The sequence below is a fragment of the Anomaloglossus baeobatrachus genome, chromosome 3 (genome assembly GCF_048569485.1).
Source record: "Anomaloglossus baeobatrachus isolate aAnoBae1 chromosome 3, aAnoBae1.hap1, whole genome shotgun sequence".
In the NCBI taxonomy this organism is placed as follows: Eukaryota; Metazoa; Chordata; class Amphibia; order Anura; family Aromobatidae; genus Anomaloglossus; species Anomaloglossus baeobatrachus.
Genome location: NC_134355.1, coordinates 382,239,197 through 382,257,005, shown reverse-complemented (window position 1 = coordinate 382,257,005; position 17,809 = coordinate 382,239,197). Strand labels below are relative to the sequence as shown.

General features: G+C 46.2%; 1 long non-coding RNA gene across 1 annotated transcript in view; it reads left to right on the top strand.

The window, feature by feature from the left end:
• The window catches only part of LOC142295322 (uncharacterized), a 158,812-nt gene extending 150,957 nt beyond the window's left edge, over positions 1-7,855 (top strand). Inside the window, exon 3 of the long non-coding RNA XR_012751419.1 lies at positions 7,779-7,855. This is a non-coding gene — a long non-coding RNA (uncharacterized LOC142295322). The remainder of the gene's footprint in view (positions 1-7,778) is intronic.
• Positions 7,856-17,809: the final 9,954 nt, after the last annotated feature.

Sequence of the window (17,809 nt, the reverse complement as noted above, 5' to 3'; positions counted from 1 at the left end):
TGCTGCAGTGCTTCCAGCTTGTGACTGGTGTGGAGGGTACAGTGGATGAGGATGCGCAGGAGGAGGAGGAGGCTGAAGAGCATGACATTCCGGAGCTGTAGAGTGTGGGTGAAACACTGACTGAGGTAGGGCCTGCAAACCTTGGTGTGGGAAGGACGTGTTCCGTCCCTCGCTCAGACTGGGTCCCAGCTTCCACAATATTAACCCAGTGTGCCGTCAACGAGATGTAGCGGCCTTGCCCACAAGCACTTGTCCACGTGTCTGTGGTTAGGTGGACCTTGGGTGAAACAGCGTTGTTCAGGGCACATGTGATGTTTTGTGACACGTGGTTATGCAACGCGGGGACGGCACACCGGGAGAAATAGTGGCGGCTGGGGACCGAGTAACGTGGGACAGCTGCCGCCATCAGGTCACGGAATGCTTCTGTCTCCACCAGCCTAAAAGGCAACATTTCCAGCGCAAGCAGTCGCGAAATGTTAGCATTTAGAACTGTGGCATGTGGGGTGTTGGCAGTGTATTTGCGCCTGCGTTCAAAGGTTTGCTGAATGGATAACTGAACGCTGCGCTGGGACAAGGACGTGCTTGATGATGGTGTTCTTTCTGCGTAGGCAACTGCAGGTGCAGGAGTGGAGGAGGCTTGTTCGCAGGCAGCATGGACAGGGGATTGGCTCGCATGCACAACCAGCGAAGACGTAGCAGTGACATCAGCAAGCACTGCTCCTCGACTCTGTTGTACTTCCCACAAAGTCGGGTGCTTGGCTGACATGTGCCTGATCATGCTGGTGGTGGTCAGGCTGCTAGTTTTGGTACCCCTGCTGATGCTGGCACGGCAGGTGTTGCAAATGGCCTTTTTTGAATCATCTGGATCCAACTTAAAAAACTGCCAGACTCGGGAAGACCTAACATTTGTACAGGCACCTTGTGTCGTCGTGTTGTTCCGGGGAACGGTTGCCTGACTTCTGCCTGGGGCCACCACCCTGCTTCTTACTGCCTGTTGGGATGCTACGCCTCCCTCCCCCTGTGCACTGCTGTCCTCGCTCTGCATATCCTCCTGCCAGGTTGGGTCAGTTACTGGATCATCCACCACGTCGTCTTCCTCTTCCGCACCCTGCTCCTCCTCCTGACTCGCTGACAATTGTGTCTCATCATCGTCCACCACTTGTTGAGACACGTTGCCAACTTCGTGAGAACATGGCTGCTCAAATATTTGGCCATCTGTACAGACGATCTCCTCATGACCCACTTCAATATGAGCTGGCGAGAGGCCAGAATGTGTGAATGGAAACGTGAACAGCTCTTCCGAGTGTCCAAGTGTGGGATCATTAATGTCCGAGGAGGACGTGTACTCAGCCTGGTGGTAGGAAGGAGGATCAGGTTCAGAAATGTGCGGTGCAGTATCACGGCTACTGACACTTGACCGTGTGGAAGACAGAGTGTTTGTGGTGGTGCCAATCTGACTGGAAGCATTATCTGCTATCCAACTAACAACCTGTTGACACTGGTCTTGGTTCAAGAGCGGTGTACTGCTGCGGTCCCCAAGAATTTGGGACAGGACGTGCGAGCGACTAGATGTGGCCCTTTGTTGTGGCGAAATTAGAGCTTGCCCACGACCTCGGCCTCTGCCTGCACCACCATCACGTCCACTTCCTTGTTCCTTGCCAATGCCCTTGCGCATTTTGCAATGCTGTGCACTGCTGACGTGTATATTCACTACTTGTGCGTTATATCAAAGTTTCTGGAAATTGCACACAAGTGCACCTGTACGCTGCCACCAACAGGCACACACGTGCGGTTTTAAAAACCAAGCACGGACGCAATAAGAACCTAACAGGTTTTTTTGGGGAGCGACAATTACAGACAAGTCAGACACTATCTGGACTGTTTTACACTGTGTACACCAGCCCCAGATATGATGAAGGCTGGTATACGGTCACCACTACCCTGCCTGCCTGCCTGCCTGTATACTGGTACAATAGTCCTGACAAGGACTCTTTTGGTCACTAGCCTGTATTCAGACCTGGCTATACCCTGCCTGTATATAGCAACAATAGTCCTGAGAAGGACTCTGCTACTGTACTCCGACCTGGCTATACCCTGCCTGCCTGTATACAACTAGAATAGTCCTGAGAAGGACTTTTGGTCACACTGTTTGCAGCCCTGCAACTGAAAAAGCTATAAAGGGCCGCAAAGCTTTCCCTGAATCAGCGACACTCTCCCTGCACTGACAGTCTGGATAGCTGTGAGCAGAGCACAGCGTGCCGGCCGATATAAAGGCTCGGTCACGCTGTGCAGGCCGGCCAATCACTGCAATTCCACAACTAACAGGGCTGTGGCATTGCAGTGGTCTGCCAGCCAATCCCTGCATGAGGGCTGGCTCTCAAAAGAGCGCCAACATGCAGAAATGAAGACCACGAGTACAGCACGAGTATCGCGAGATTACTCGGTCCCCGCCGAGCAGCCCGAGTACAGCGATACTCGTGCGAGTACCGAGTAGTTACAAGCATGCTCGCTCATCACTAGTAATGACCACATTTCAAGTAAAGCATCTATATATATAATTGCCTTATTCTGTCTGTCTGTCTGTCTGTCTGTCTTCCTCCAAACTGACATAATTACAGTGTCAACCGTCACATTGGCCGCTCGGCTCGGCCCGGCCACGCCCCCTGCACGCATTGGCCGCTCGGCTCTGCCTGGCCCCGCCCCCAGCATGCATTAGCTGCTCGGCTCAGCCCGGCCCCGCCCCCGCACACAATGGTCACTCGGCCCCGCCCCCGCACACCTTGGCCGCTCGACCCCGTCCCCCGCACACCTTGGTCACTTGGCCCCGCCCCCGCACACCTTGGCAGCTCGGCCCCGCCCTCCACACACCTTGGTTGCTCGGCCCTGCCCCTCGCACATGTTGGCCGCTCGGCCCTGCCCCTTGCACATGTTGGTCGCTCGGCCCCGCCCCCCGCACATGTTGGCCGCTCGGCCCCACCCCCCGCACACATTGCCTGCTCGGCCCCACTCCCGCACATATTGGTTGCTCGGTCCCGCCCCCGCACACATTGTGCACCTATACACCTCCCCCCAGGACGAAGATGGCTTCGGAATGAAGCACGATGGGGGGTGCACAACATGGGGGGATGAAGCCTGATGGGGGGTGCGCAGCATGGGGGATGGAGCATCATGGGGGTGCGCAGCATGGAGGATGGAGCACGATGGGGGTGCGCAGCTTGGGGGATGGAGCACGATGAGGGTGTGCAGCATGGGGGATGGAGCACGATGGAGGATATGCAGCATGGGGGATGGAGCATGATGGGGGTGCACACCACCCCCCAAAACACACAACCGCCACACATGCACCGCACAACACACTACACACACACTGCGAACCACAAACACCGCCCTACACAGACACCCACACAGAAAACACCGCACACACACAACACACAAACACTGCGGCACACACAAATATACGCACACACCGCGCAACACACACACACTGCACAAAACATACCTCCCCAAAACACACACACGCATCCCACACACACACCCACACAAACCGCGCAACACACACAGCACCACACACACACATCGCTGCAGACACACAGCGCTCCACAAACTATGCAATACACACAACGCAACACACAAGCAACACTGCTCTCACACACCCCCACACCCAGACAGCACCCAGAACATTTACAGCGCCCTACACAAACCCTTGGCAACTAAACACAACAACATCTATATATATATATATATATATATATATATATAACAAAAATCATACATTAACTACACAATAAATTCTAGAATACCCGATGCGTTAGAATCGGGCCACCTTCTAGTTAATTATATGTATGTACAGAGCATAAACAGATGCTGATCCTGAGTTCGTGAAAGAGGAATTAAACACTCACAGCAGTGTGCTTAGTAACATACAAGCAGGGGGCATACATGGTTTCGATAAATGTAGACTACCCCTAAGAGATGCTTCTTCTTGTCCTAAGGACTCTAACTTGAATTTAGGACATATGTAGCACCCCTGAGCCACTCAGGGCATTACTAGGAACTGCATCCTCACAAGGATGCAGGGCCTACCCCCTGGGACCGGGAACACCAGTGCCAGAAACACGTAGACACACCAAAATTCTAGTTACCACTCCACACCAGGGGAAATTGGCTAGCCAGACACAAGGGGATGGTCACGTAGAGGGCAGAGCCAGACCAATGGGACTAGACAACCTGGTGGAAGGGGACAGCATTCAGTCTGGAGAAGTCAGTAGTAGTGACGGAGAGTGGAAAGAGGTGCCTGAGAGCTGGGTTGTGTAACGGTGACCAGGGGGCACAGGAGAGTGGTCAGGTACACTCAAGTACCACTGGGACCACAGCACCAATGGGGCACAGGACCCTAGGTCAGACATCAGTTTCATACGGTCTGGCAAATATCTGCACAGTGAGGGGACCTTTATGGACCTCACTGACCCAAAGATCTGGAGGAACCAGCAGTAAATCAGTATCATTAAATCAGTATAATAAAGTAAGGATCAGGGTTCAGGACACAGACCAGACCTACAGGATCCACACTGCCCGCCGTACGGACAAGGAAACTGGCACAAAAAGGGACAGTCGGGCCCTAAACTGCTCCACGCTACAAGGACTCAACAACACTGAGGGTGCCAGGGACAGAGCAACCAAGTCATCAACTGACACTGGAAGTACAGGGACCTGAACCAGCCGTCCGAGGGTCAAGAGTGAATAGAGACTGTTAACTACAACCCACGGTGTGGCCTTACTTATTAACGGCGAAAGACTCTGTCCCCTAATCTCCCTGGGCTCAGCCCTACCTGCAGAGGGCCTACCATCATAGCTCCCATTACCACCAGCCCTAGGAGAAACCAATCCAGCAGCGGCGGCTTCCCCATATTACCCGCAGGTGGCGTCACACCAATGACTTCAATCTCCCCTGTAAATACTCCTCTTTAAAAAGCACCCAGGGCACGGGACCAGGCAACGGCCACCAAAGTGACATTCCCCAGTTATACACCACCCAGGACCTGTACTGCCTCGTGCTCGGCTGCAGCCGAGCCACTCGGATCCGGGCTCACTGGTGGGTGGCTCGAGCGTCTCCAGACCCGGTGGCCCTGTGGTCACTTCAATCTGAAAGGGTCTGGTGGTTTAGGGGACGTACGGTGTACGGCCGGAGCTGAGGTTAAGTTCGTGACGCCACCCATGGGATGTGGTGAAGATGAACACCACCGCTGCGGTTTACGGGGCACCCGAGGGAGATGTTACGCAGCAAGTTGTTAACCCCTCCGTGGGTAGGGATGGTGGCCCGGGGACCTGTTGGGGGGTGTTTGGCGGTGCAGGGAGATGAGCAGCTGGAGGGCACTGGTGTACTCACGATTATAAACACACACAAGTCTCTGGTAAACCAAGGTGATGGTGGTCGGTGCCCGCAGCTGGCTGCAGTCTGGTCCCCCACCCGGTTGGTGGTCTCTGCCTTTCTCCAGCACCTGTTTGTGATGATGGACTACCTGAACTTGCAATACAGGAGTCCACTCCCCGGCTTGTAGATGTCGGAAGAGCCCTTTGCCCGCAGACGCTGGCCCGTGGGATCTCTCTGCCGTATACCCCCGGTATAGCCACGGTTTACCTGCGGTAATGTTCATTGCTGACTGCACTTCCGTGTGATGTCCGGCGGGTGCCCATGCAGTCTGTGTCCCGCTCCGGCCCCGCGGCTGCCTGCACAGCAGTGACAGTGTCTGCCCGCAGTATCAGCAGCTTGTCACGCTGCGGCGCAGGCAGACACTGACACACAGCAGCGCATGCAGCCGCGGGAATGACGGGCGCTGCTGTCAGGAGATGAGATGAGATCATAACCTGATGTGACAATCTCCTGCCTTCTGACGTCACCGCGGTCACTGCTGTCTATGCCCGTCTCGCGATCAGCCCGAGACTGTCACTAGCGGTGACGTCACGGGCTCTCGCGATACTGCTGACAACGCGGCGGGCATAGAAGGCAGTGACAGCGCTGATGGCAGGACTACAGGAGATGATCACAGCAGGTAATGATCTCATCTATCCTCTTGATGGCAGCGCTCGTCATCCCCTGCAGTGACCTGGGCTATTGATGGTAGCTCAGGTCACTGCATTGCTCTCCCAGCCAATGGGGAACATTCTGTTCTTCATTGAATGGGACAGTGACTATGGTATGAATCACCGTGGGCCCCTCCCCTTATTGGATTACGCCGGACGTGGCATTGATTGTTCTTTTCAATAAATTGGTGAAAGAGGGAACGTTGGGAGTGTTTTTTCAAATAAAACTTTTTTTGTTGTCTATTTTTTATTTCTTACTGACTGGGTTGGTGATGTCGGGTATCTGATAGACGCGTGACATCACGAACCCCAGGGCTTGATGGCAGGTGACATTACACATCTGGCATCAACCCCATATATTACCTCGTTTGCCAATGCACCAGGGCAACGGGATGAGTTGGGGCGAAGCGCCAGGATTGGCACGTCTAATGGATGTGCCACTTCTGGGGCGGCTGCGGCCTGCTATTTTTAGACTGGGGAGTGTCCAAAAACAGTGGACCTCCCTAGTCTGAGAATATCAGACCACAGCTGTCCGCTTTACCTTGGCTGGTGATCCAATTTGGGGGGGACCCCACGATTTTTGTTTTAAATTATTTATTTAATGTAAAATAAAAGCGTAGGGTGCCCTCTGTTTTGGACTACCAGCCAAGGTAAAGCTGCCAGCTGTGGTCTGCAGGCTGCAGCCGTCTGCTTTACCCTAGTTGGCTACAAAAGATGGGGGGACCTCACGTGTTTTTTTTTAATTATTTATTTATTTTATGGCTAAATACAAGGCTAGGCACCCTTTAGTGCCACATGAAAGTCACTAAAGGGTGCCAGGTTAGAATATGCAGGGGGGTGGGACATTATATAGGTCTTTCTCATCTATCTATCTATTATCTATCTATCTATTCATCTATCCATCTTTCCCTCTATCCATTATCTGTCTATCGATTATCTATCGATTATGTATATTATTTATTACAGTAGTTACAGCATAAAAAAAACGCTGGGACCAACCTGCGGAAAAAACGCGGCAAAACCACGGTAAAACCGCAGCAAATCCGCGGCAAAAACGCATGCATTTTTCCCGAGGATTTGGTGCGTTTTTTTACCGCAGGTGCGGTAATCTTCAACTCCCAGAAGTTTCTCAAGAAATTTTCCTGAGAAAAATCACTTTTCTAGTGCGCACATAGCCTAGGACATTGTTAGGAAGAACATTTTGAACAACACTGTTAAGCGAATCATTTTACCAGTTTACTGCCAAACTCCTCTCTCCGCATGTTAAATATTAGTAACATGGTTTGCCTCTGCAGTTGATATATCACTGATGTATTTTATTATTCTTTCACAACTTGTCTTATTTTTTCAATATACAATCATAAGATTATGTACTGCACTCAATCCAACTGTATGTTCTTCATCATACTTGAAACTGTATTGAAATCATACATATATTAATAATTTTTGCAGCATTGTACAGCATCACAAAATATGATAATAACATTCTATAAGTAATTATATTATTATTGCTAGACATTTGTCATAAGACACAAAACTGTTAGTCAATAAACCAAAAAAAATATTTGCCAAGGATCACATAAATCAGTTTTATCCAGTTAAATCTGTCACGGAAGATTAAAAATTAAGTATAGTACTTTCTACAAGTCTAAAAAAAAATCATATTTCACATGTTTTTGTCACTTTATGTCTTGCAGGTTACAGTTATGGATGCAGCAAATTTGGTCTTTCAGACGGCTATGATATAGCATTAGTTATGTGATGGCAATAAATGCATAAGCCTTACAGCTAGGTACGCTGAAGCAGCATTTTATTATTCATTTCATATGTCTTTTCACTAGCACTAAGAAAAATTGGATGACAATATATTTTGTTGTCATATTTATGACTTTGGTAGATTATCATGCTGCTCTCATATTTTGTAAAGTTGCCAGAACTACTAGAAGGTCATCAGAACCTAGCTATCTTTTGATATATAGTTTACAAAGGAATGTGGCAAAAGTATTTTCCCCTATGTACCAAGGTTAATGTTTTCCGCAACCCATTGTATGACTGCATATTATGTCAAATGGCCACACATATCCTATCACAAAGATGCTGAATTCATTGTGAAGGTATTAAACATTAAAGGGTTATTCTAAAGACTGAAAATTATCCCTGAACAGCCTCATCTGTGTGCATGTTTAAGGCCTTGTTCAGACTGGGTGTTTTTGCAGCATTTTTGCAGCTTTTTTTTAGCTGCTGATTTGCCTTGGTTTTATGCAAATCCATGCTAATAAAATGCTGCTTTTTACAGCCCCAGCAAAGTCTATGAGATTTCTGAAATCTCATGCACATGCACAAAACACCTCCAGGATTTTCCTGATGGTTTTATGAACCACCTCCAGTTTTGCTACGGTATGAAAAGAATTAACATGCCATTTATTTTCAGAGCTTTTGCCACGTTTTTTCAACCTAGTGAAAGGTGGACTCGCAGATACCCTGGATCAGCGGGTCTAATGGGGTTAGATTCTGGCCTGAAATTGATCCAGGGTATCTGGCCAGCACTTGAAAATGGTGGTGGAGATAGGGGGATTAGAGCAGGCGCGCTATATTTACCGAATCCCCAGCGCGGCTATACCCTCCTGTGGCTTCTCCACTTCCTGGCTCATTACCTTCATTACATATTGATTGCTTTTATTTGTGATTGGTTGCAGTAAGACGCGCCCCCAGCCTGAGTGACAGCATCTGACTGCAACCAATCGCAGACCCGGTCTGTGGGTTTATTGTGGAGAGAATGAAAGAGCCGCGCATTAAGCAGTGACCTCACTCAGGCTATTTATGGTCACAGCTGTGACTGAAAATCACCTGAGTGAAGTGACCGGTGATCAGGCAGCTCAATCATTCTCTGGAGCTCATAGCGGGCAGTCTTGTTCTATGGCTGCTTGCTGTGATCTTCAGATGTAGCAGAGCTGAATCATTGTGGGACCTCATGTGGATTACGTTCAACCTGCAGGGTGTTAGGTGTTAATAAAGTTTTGAAAGCGGGGGGCTTTTGTATTTTATTTTAAATAAAAGATTTTTTTAGTGTGTGTGTTTATTTCTTTTCACTTATTACAGATTGGTCATAGACGCTTGCCATTACCAATCTAGGGCTTCGTCACAGCTATGAGCTGCGATTAACCCCTTATTACCTTGATTGCCACCGCAGGAGGGCAACTTGGAAAGAGCCAGGTAAATCACCAGGCTTGTCACATCTAATGGATGCAACAATCATGGGCAGCTGCAGACTGTTATTTTTAGGCTGGGTCTCTCCAGCCTGAGAATACCAGCCCCCAGCTGTGGGCTTTATTATGGCTATGTATCAAATTTGGGGAGACTGCAAGCTGTTTTTTTTTTTTAAATTATTTATTTAAATAATTAAAAGAACAGCATGGGGTCCTTCTTATTTTGATACATAGCCAAGATAAGCACATAGGTGGGGACTTCAGCCTGTAACTGTAGGCTATAACTGTGCTGGGTATCATAATATGGGGGGACCCTACGTCAATTTTTTTTATTTATTTAATTTTTTACTGTACGATAGACCAGCAGACCAAGCTGTGATTGGTTGCAGTCAGACGCTGTCACACAGGCTGAGGGTTGGTTGCTACTGCTTCTGATGTTAATAGCAAGTGCCTTGGTGGTGCAACAATGAAGCAGTGTTTCCACTACTGTTACTTTAAGACCTTGGCTTTTTGTTCTGCATAAATCATCTACTATTCCTCCTATTCCACCTGTTTTTGCTTCCTCCTGAGTAAAAACAAGCCTAATTTTTTTAAAATAAGACTCTTAACCGGGTCTCCTTGTTCTGTGTTACCTGTAGTGGCAGGGGTCTCAGAGCACGAGGCCCACACCTGTCACTAAATCACCTATCTCTTCATTTGAAGGCTGGAAATTCTGGGCCACATCCTGTGTGTTGCATAACCCATACAACACTGCTGTCATAAGACTCTATGGCTACTCTAGGGCAATTGCTGAAAATGTCCTGGTGTCTGCCCCAAATTTTTGGACATATAGAGACTCTTCTCCAGGTCTTCAAATTGTATCTTGTCTGTAGTAGCAGGGAACTCAGAACAAGAGGCCTACACCTGTCACTCATCCATTTACCTCTTTATTTGAAAAATGAAAATGCCACTGTCATAAGGTTTTAGCTGTTTTGGCATCTTTTGGACCTCCCTAAAGGTGTTGTCTATGCCTTTTTTTGTCTGCCATTAGATTCAATGGATTTGTTTAGGATCATCGATTTGGTACCTATGTGGGGTCAACGATCTCAAACTGATCCAATTTTCAACAGGATTGCTCATCTCTACTCTTAACATAGGATGGATGAGCAATTGGTGGAGATTGAAACAACTAACTCTTATTGCCCAACGGGTCCTGTTCCTGATGTTGCTTTGGATTAATGTAGTAGTTTGTCATCAACTGTGCTGGTCTACTCAATGCCTGGATTGGGAACTGTCTGTGAAATTACTGACAGCCTGTAAAAACCCAGTGCTTTTCTCTGCCATCTATAGTATCTGGCAGAAAAATGCACTCTCTGTGATTTTTTAAAATTTTCTTACAAGATTTGTACTGTGCATGTGCTAAAGTAATGAGGCTGCAATGCACAGTACAAATAGGATCTTACTGGAAGAAGGATGACATCGCCACAGGGAAAAAAGATCATCTTACCACGGTCAAGTGTGCCAGGACTCTATTTGAATCTTCTCTCTTCAGCGTTGGAGCCGTCCATGGCTCGTGAGTATAATCTGTGTGTGTCTGTCAACCAGCTCCTGTTTCTGGTTCATATACAGTATTATACAGCATATACAGGTCCAAACTATATCCTATATTACAGTATGTCTGTATATGCTATATGCATATAGTGTGGATCTGTGTGTACAGTGTAATGCTGTCTAGACACTATATGAAGCCTACAGCCTGTATCCTCTATATAATATATGCACAGTCAGGAGCCTGATTCTTCTTTATTTTTTATACATGCAGCCAGCAGCCTGCATCCTCTATATTGTATATATACAGCTAGCAGCCTTGGTCCCCTATAGTTTTTATACATGTAGCCAGCAGCATTGGTTCTCTATCTTTTATAAACATGCAACCAGCAGTTGGGTTCTCTTTATTACATATACAGTACCAGTACATGCAACCTGGCTTCTCTATATCATATACACATTCAGTCTGGCTCCTTTACACTATCTATCTATATATATATATATATATATATATATATATATATACACAGTAAGCAGCCTGGGCCCCCTATATTATATATATGCAGCCAGTACTCTGGGTTCTCTATATTATATATACATACAGCAAAGATAAGGGGGGACAGCAACAGTGGCGAAGTGGGGTCACAGAAGGGAGAAGCAGGGTTGTCACTGTAGAAAACCGGTGGCTGGGTTGAACACGTGTTCTTGCTATTAAAAAAATGAATATTCACTGCTCCCCACTCTCACTCCCCACCACCATCAGAAGAGGACACTGCGCGCTGGGGTAGAAGATGACAGGTGAGTAGAATTGTTTATTTTTTTATGTGTGCGGCATAACTGGAGGTATATATAACAGGATGGATCCATGATGGGGCACATACTGTATACATCAGGATGTGGAACAAAAATACCAGGATGGGGGACATATATACCAGGACTGGGACATATATACCAGGACGGGCCATGATGGGGATCCTTTATACCAGGATTATTATTATATATATACCAGGATGTGCCCAGGATAGGGATCATGTATACCAGGATGAGGGACACATATACAAGAATGTGGAACATACAGTTGAAACCAGAAGTTTACATACACTATCTAAAAAACACATCTGCATGTTTTTCTCACTATCTGACATGAAATCAGAATAAACCTTTCCCATTTTAGGTCAATTAGGAACCAAAATTATTTATATTTGACAAATATCAGAATAACGAGAGAAAGAGAATGTTTTAAGGCATTTTTATTACTTTCTGCAAAGTCAAAAGTTTACATACACTATGCCTTTAAACAATATCGGACAGCCCATATGATGATGTCATATCTTTGGAATCTTCTGATAGGTTTATTGGCAACATGCAAGCTAATTAGAGACACACCTGTGGATGTATTTAATGGACACCTGAAACACACTGCTTCTTTCTGTAGAGTCATGGGAAAGTCAAAAGAAAGTAGCCAAGATCTCAGGAAGATAATTGTGGACTCACACAATCCTTGGGTGAAATTTCCAGATACATGTGAGTGCCTTGTTCATCTGTAAAAACAATTATACGCAAATACAAACAAGATAGGAATATCCAGCCATCATACTGCTCAGGAAGGAAACAGGTGCTGTGTACCAGAGATGAACGTGCTCTGGTCAGACAAGTGCATATCAACCCAAGAACAGAAGCAAAAGACCTTGAGAAGATGCTGGCGGAAACGGGTAAGATTGTGTCATTAACCACAGTGATACAAGTACTGTATTAACATGGGCTGAAAGGCCACTCTGCCAGGAAGAAGCGGTTACTGTAGTCTGACAAAACTAAAATGAAACTATTTGGGTACCTTTAAACATTGCTACTTTTGGAGGAAAAGAGGAGAAGCTTTAAAACCTAAGAACACCATCTCAATTGTGCATCCCAATCACAGTATGGCCAATAGCAAAGATGATTACAACATTAGTGTGATTGGATGGCAATCTCAGCATGTTTAGTGGATGAAAATCAGGCGCCAAACATGCTGTGAGGAGACTTGAATCTCACAAGGCGAATACCAAAATACTCAACGAGTAACAGATATCGCAAATATCTTTATTTTTGTGCGAGTAATGAATAGTACCGAATATATTCGTTCATCACTAACAAAATCCCAAATGATTATATAACCCAGCGAATATCTTTGTATCGAGACATTCTGACTCTAAATAATAAGAATCAAAATGTTATTAAATTCATTGTAAAACACAATTAAAAAACAAGAAATATGAAAAGTGTGGAAGACACCTATTAATGGAGGACACATTCTAATTATGCCTAGACAGTATGGCATAACAAACAATAGACAATTGAGTATCTGGTAGATGTATAGATCACACTGAACTTGTATAAGAATAAAATACCTGTAGTCAGTGCTTAAAGATCTGTGTGTCTGTCTCCTGCTTCCGATGCGCATTTCGTCACCATCATATTGATACAATTTTTTTTTTTGGGGGGATAGTCCTGCATTTTACTATAGAATATTTACCCTCTATTAATCTGTAATACAGTGACCAGGGTACTATGAACTATCTATTCTTGTATATACTATACCTAATCCCTGAATGCTATATAATAGCATATTTCAAACTATTTATTGGCTTTTAACACTAGAAGTCCCAGAAATTTCGAGCTCCATAGGGTTCCAATGGTAGAAATGTTAAATGACCCCTCTCTGGGACTTCTAGTGTTAAAAGATCTTGTGATCATGTCTACCATACTAGTGATGTTTCTTGTTTTCTGTGTTTTTAAATGAATTTAATAAAACTTTGGTTATTATAATTCAGTGTCAAAATGTCTCTATACCTAGATTTTCCCTGGATTTGAGGATATAGACATTTGGGATTTTGTATTGTTGATTTTGACATGTGGCTCCCTGTGCCTAGTCGCCACAAATAATAACTGCATGTGTAGTTCAATCTGTATAACATGTATTCTTAGTTTTAATGAGATACGGTTTCTTGCTGTTCACTTCAAAACACACATTTGCCTACACTCCCTTACTGGGGCTGTTCACTTGCGATAAAACCAATGCTTGAGTGTGTGCCCTAGAAGGAGACAGGGGAGGAGCTTAGTTCTGAGGTAAATGCAGTGAGATTTAGTGCGGCAGGAGAGTGGATGTGTGAGGTGAAGTGAAGAGTGTAACATGGAGACTGTCCTGTCCTGAGGTGACTGCTTAAACCTCTGGAGGGCCAGCTACACATTGGAAGGGTATCAGTCCCTAGACCACCTGTATTTTCAAGGTCAGTGGCAAACTGAGAGTCTGCTATTAGCCTTTTTATAAGGAGCAGTGAATTATCTGGGAGCACAGTGGCACGTTTGAGTCTGGAAACTTCTAGATTGTAATCAAAGAAATTCCCTGTGGAAGCCACTTAGTGTGGCGAATGCGTGGTATTATGGGTTTCTAATATTTTTCCTCCCTGACTGCCATCCGTGGTGCCATATATTTGAGATATTGCTCTCACATGTGTACTTATTGGGTCAGGTAATATGCTTTAGACAGACTCCAACTCACAGCACAGACATGCTATTGCTGCTTTATTAAGAGCTCCCCTCCTTGTTTTTGCTCTATGATAGCATGCATGTATCACGTTTTTGCTCCTGTGGATGCTTTATTTGTTATAGCTATTGTTTGGACTTTGCTCTCATCTGCATTATTGTGATATGTTTAACACTTTGAGCACCTTTTTCATTTCTTGTGGTGCTTTATATAGATTTTGTGAATGCTTTATTGCCATAGTGCCTGCATCTAGCACTTTGTACAGATTGTTAAAGCTCTAGTAAATATATGTGTTACCATTTCTTTTACATCATAGGTGCTAATGTGACGCCCCTGGACTAGTCAGGTCATCACAGGGTTCTGCACGCTCTTTATCTCCCAGTGCAGGACTCAACCTCCCATGGTTCTGGGTCCCACCTTGCAGTACTGCCTCCATCAGCAGGGAGGTGGGAGGTGACAAGGCAGCCGGCTTCAGAGGAGCAAAGTGAGAGGAAGTTCAGTGGTAGCCCTCGAGCAATGAGGAGCTCGAGGAAGCTGGGAGTTGGAGCTCCCAGGGGAGAAGTGGACTAGGTTGCAGACGGTGGTCTGGACCCGGAGGAGTCGGAGACCCCATCGCGGGATATTGGGACTGGGTGCCTGGCTAAGTCTGAAGGACGATTGGCAGCTGCAGTACAATAGCCGGGCTGGGGCCAAATGCACGTCGGGGTACTGGACCCTAGGTCAGGGAGAGGCTTCAAGCAACCCGGCAATTAACCTGCAGAGGACAGGGCCATTACGGACTGTTCCCACGAAGGTCAGAGATTGGGAGCACTAGCGCAACGAGGGGGATAGAGCTTTCCAAGCAAAGCAGCCCATTGAAATCCCAAGCGTGAGCTCCTGAGAGCAAGCTCCTCTGTTACCCATAGCAGAGAGCGGGGCCCGGAAAGCTCCAAGCTTACTGGCCACAACGAACACTAAAATTCTGTGCACGTAGGCAGGATCCAGATCATCAGGCAGTGCTGCAGGGGACGGGATCCAGAAGAGCTCACCCAAGAGGGCAGCGGCACCCAGAGACTTGGTTTACAACGTTGTCAGCGTCTGCTTTCTTTCTGAGTGAGTACCTGATCAGCCCCTGCTACCAGCAAGCCTGCGCTTCCCCTGCAATCCATCCCACCATCCAGAGTCCCGGAGTCTTCCCTACCCGTGGAGGGAAAACACCATCTAGCTGCCCCCATTCCATCAGCCCCAGTACTCCCAATGGCAGCAGCGGTACTCCCTATTACCGCACACCACGGGTGGCATCATGAACTATCAAACTCCTGTAAATAACCCCCCTTCTACAACTAAGAGAGCCCCTCGAGCCACAAGTAGCGACACCTGGATCCGAGCGGTTTGACCACTGCTAGGGGCGGTACACAGTTATTCTAGCACTTGGAGTGGGCTTATTTTTGTAATTGTTATATCTTGAGTGCAATGTCATCTTTTTTACAAATTTGAGTCGAACTGTCATAATCATCATATTGTGAGTTGGTTACTATATTCTGTTCTATAGCATTAGAGGAAGACATTTGTTGGATATATAAACAAGCCTTTGTGTTTTAAAATGTTTTTAAATGTGTGTCTATCTTTTTCCTTACATGTGAAATAAAAAATTTTTGGTCTTAATGTGGTGATCCCGAATGTGTGCATGCCATTATTTTACCTTTAAGAGTCCTGGAAACGTCTAGAAGAAATAGTGAGTTTTCTTTCAGGACTCAAGTCACCTACTTGCCACAATGTTTTAAAGATCTGGATTGTTCTTGTCTTGGAAATCACAGGACTTCAAGACACCTATTCCCAGATAGAGAAATAATAGCGACAGGAGGAATACACTACCACTATACAGCAGAGAAACCAACTCTCATTAGGGCAGGAAGAACCACCATCATTGTTATTGCTGTGAGAAAAGGTCTGCAGAGCTCCAGCAAAAAGGGAAAAGCTCCCTGTCCTATCCTTTCTGAATTACTCTCTGCTGCACCATTCCTACCTCAACAGCTCCAGGAACCAGACCTAGTTGGGGGGGGGCGAGAGGATAACTCTCTGGCACTGCACTTCTAGACCTAACTCCTGGGGACCTTCTGCAGTGTCCGGCCAAACCAAAGCCGAACATCCCAACTGGCTTCACAAACTGTTTATTTATTTTATTTTCCTTCTCCCTTTTTAAATATTTAACCCCCATTACAAAAGCATGTCACTTGCGTCCGATACGGCAACATTGACACTCGGACCCACCACCGTGACATTAGAAGACTACCTGGGATGGCATAGACGCATAATAGATTATAGAGATTATTGATTAGATACAATTAAACATGTGTATGGCTGTATTACAATAAATCCTATATGTGCTACACAACGATTTCTATCTATCAGGGGACTAAAGCGGGCTTTACACGCAACGACATTGCTAACAAGATGTCATTGGGGTCACGGAATTCGTGACCCACATTCGGCCTCGTTAGCGACATTGTTGCGTATGAAATGCAAGAACGACCGTTAACGATCAAAAATACTCACTATATTGTTGATCGTTGACCAGTCGTTGCTATCTCGATTATCGTTGCTGTTGCAGGACGCAAGTTGTTCTTCGTTCCTGCGGTAGCAGACATCGTTATGTGTGACACCGCAGGAACGAGGAACATCACCTTACCTGCGGCCGCCCGCAATGAGGAAGGAAGGAGGTGGGCAGGATGTTCGGCCCGCTAATCTCCACCCCTCCGCTTCTATTGGACGGCCGCTTAGTGACGCCGCTGTGATGCAGAACGAACCGCCCCCTTAGAAAGGAGGCGGTTCGCCAGCCATAGGGATGTCGCTAGGCAGGTAAGTCCATGTGATGGGTGTAATCAATGTTGTGCGCCACGGGCAGCTATTTGCCCGTGGCGCACAACCGATGGGGTTGGGTGCTTTTACCAGCGACATCGCTAGCGATGTCGCTGTGTGTAAAGCCCGCTTTAGACTTAAAGCACCACTCCAATTAAACACAAAATGCTTGATTGGTGCTTTAAACAATATAAGGCAATTGTGTATTTTAAAATTCTAAAATGTGATTTTTAAATGTAGTTATTCACTTGGAAGATGTTACATTATTAAAACATCTTGGCGAAGAGTCAGATTTATTTTCTTTTTACTTTCACAACGGGATTCAGTGATGAATGCGATGCTGGTCCACGTGGTATAACCTATTATTTTAAGCAGCAGTAATTCCCCACTGCCTGTGTACTGTATGCTGTACCAATACATCTATGTGACTGTATAATTTCCTTTATTAAAATCAATACAGCGGAATAATACATCTTAACCAAATACTGAATAACAGCACGCCTTCCACATGAAAAAGATGAAGTGATTATGCACTAATGACCTAGTTATATTTAAATATATCAAATGTATATAGATTTTATGTCAACTCTCCACCAGCATTCTATAGAAATCACATTTAATATTGAGATGAACT